Source organism: Nanorana parkeri, unplaced genomic scaffold, assembly GCF_000935625.1.
Source record: "Nanorana parkeri isolate BGI_ZX_2015 unplaced genomic scaffold, ASM93562v1 scaffold582, whole genome shotgun sequence".
NCBI lineage: Eukaryota > Metazoa > Chordata > Amphibia > Anura > Dicroglossidae > Nanorana > Nanorana parkeri.
The window spans coordinates 616,514-618,848 of record NW_017306850.1 but is presented as its reverse complement, the minus strand read 5'-3'; the positions used below and the strand labels follow the sequence as shown (position 1 = coordinate 618,848).

The following is a 2,335-nucleotide window of genomic DNA, read 5'->3' as shown; positions in this document are numbered from 1 at the left end:
AAAAAACAGCACAAGAACCCCCCCCCCCCCCCCCCCCCCGAGATGATGTGCATGATCACATGTCCTAGTCACATGTGCCAGAAATCCAGGAGGTAAAGATGATATAGTAACCTGCCCTTAGTAAAAAAAATGGCCACTGTCAGAAGACTGGGGAAGTAAAATAAGGTATGCAAAGAATACAAAGCCAGCAATTATCCAGATCGGTTTGTTGATTGTCATTACTAAACATTTCTAAAGGTGCCTTTGTTGTTATTTTGAAGTTCCTCTTAGGGATGCACCGATGCCGAGTATTTGGGCGGGTAGTCGTACTCGTCCAAATGCTCCCGTTGCCTAACCCAACACGTCTGTTATCAGGAAGCCAGGCGGCGAGTCATTATATTGCCCGGGAAGCCAGCTCCATGATCCCTTGTCACTTGCTGACGAGGGAGCATGGAGTCAGCTTGACAGCCAATCAAGAAGCTGGGAGGCGTGTAATGACTCGCCACATAGCTTCCTGATTGGTCGGCAAGCTGGGAGGCGTGTAATGACTCGCCACATAGCTTCCTGATTGGTCGGCAAGCTGGGAAATAAGGAAGCCGGACGGCGAGTCATTACCCGCCCTCTGGCTTCCTGATTGGCCAGAAAGCCGGCTCCATGCTTCCTTGTCACCTAGTGACGAGGGAGCATAGAGACGGCTTTTCGGCTAATCGGGAAAACAGGGTTCGAGTCATTACACGCCGCCCAGCTTCCTTGATGGGACTTGCGGTATCAGCAACGGAAATATTGGTACTCGATACAGAAAAAACGGTATAGGTTCCTCTTTGATAAAAATGTTCCTTATTTGTGTATCACTCGGCTGTAGAGATCAGTGAAAATGATCTGGATGCTATGGGCACACCTTTCTTCCAGCACAATCCTGGGGGGAAAAAAATATCTATCTGCTCCTACCAGCACTGCAGAGCTCTTGTATCAGTCAGTTTACTAGGTAATGGACCAGCCTATATCTAATGTATACCAATCACACCATCACCTCCTACAAAACTGTATGTCCAGTCCGGGCACCGCTGGGTTGCTTAGGAAACATTCTGCAGTGATTGTGAGCAGGACAGACCGACCCTCTTACATTCTACCATCATGTCCGGACATTGCTCCAACATCGCATCAGGATATAGACACACACAGGATCGGACAACAGGAGCCCCAGGGCGGGCCGATCTCCCCTATAAGCCCGGATCTCACACATAGCCTGTATACAGGAGAGCCCTGGGATGAGCCGATCTCCGGGATCCCCATACACAGAGCCCAAGCATGATAGGGCTCCGGGACGACCCGATCTCCCTTTTAAGCCCGGGTCACACACACACAGCCTGTTTATAGGAGAGCCGATCTCCCCTGTCATCCCGAATCACACACATACACAAAACCTAATCACAGAAGAGCCGTGAGATGAACCCCAATGTCCGCCATCCCCGCTCTTCCTCTCTCTCACGACGTCCATTATATCATCGACGGCCCTCACTGCACATACACCGAAGCTCAGACGTGATTTTGCTAATGTCGGCGACAACACCTCTCCGGCCGGCCCAGCCCCAGGAATCCCGCTCCCAAGAACTCGGGCCTACCGCAATAAAGCAAAGCCTCGACATCTCGTACTGTTTATCTCGCAACTTCACACCCTACCGCGGCCTAGCTGTACCTCTCCCCACCTAATACAAAAAATATCTGCCCGGTCCACCGAGCTCCCCTGAACATCTCTCAGCGTACATACCGCGAGGAGAGTCCGCTAACTCCGGTGTTCAATCTTTTCCGGCTCCTACGCCCAGAGAAACCTTCACTCCGCCATCTTCTCCATTGTTACGAAGGCAGCCCGGAAGTGAGCGGGAGGGGCGTGGCTTCGACTTTACAGAATGGTGGCATAGCGCGATAATCCTCGTGTTTACCGCGCTGCCCTGACGTCACAGGGCCATGTTGCTTAGGATGGCACATTAGAGGGACCCGTATGTCTCGCCACCTAGTGTACATCCGCTGTACTTCTCTTTAGTTAACCCTCATTCCAGCAGATAACGTGCAGTGTGAAGGCCCATTCACAGCAGATGCACTGTGGCTGTGCTGGCCCTTTTTTCCAGCGCAGCCCCAATGCAAGAAAAGGCAATGTTCCTTGTCATGACATGGATGGACACCACCGGGTTGGTGTGCGCTGACAAAAAGTACGGCATGCAAGACCTTTTTTTCTGCACAGCGGGATGCATTGCAGTACAACTGCCTCACACCCTGCAGTGCCTGTAGAACTGAATGAACAGCGCGATGTTCCGGGGACCACATACCAGCTGCTGTGCGATTTAGCGCAGCGGCTGCT

General features: G+C 51.9%; 1 protein-coding gene across 1 annotated transcript in view; it reads right to left on the bottom strand.

Moving 5' to 3' along the window:
* RLIM (ring finger protein, LIM domain interacting) overlaps window positions 1–1,870 on the bottom strand; it is a 30,587-nt gene extending 28,717 nt beyond the window's left edge. The window contains exon 1 of the mRNA XM_018562541.1: window positions 1,748–1,870. The gene's annotated coding sequence lies outside the window, so the exon portion shown is untranslated. The remainder of the gene's footprint in view (window positions 1–1,747) is intronic.
* Between the last annotated feature and the right edge of the window lie 465 nt (window positions 1,871–2,335).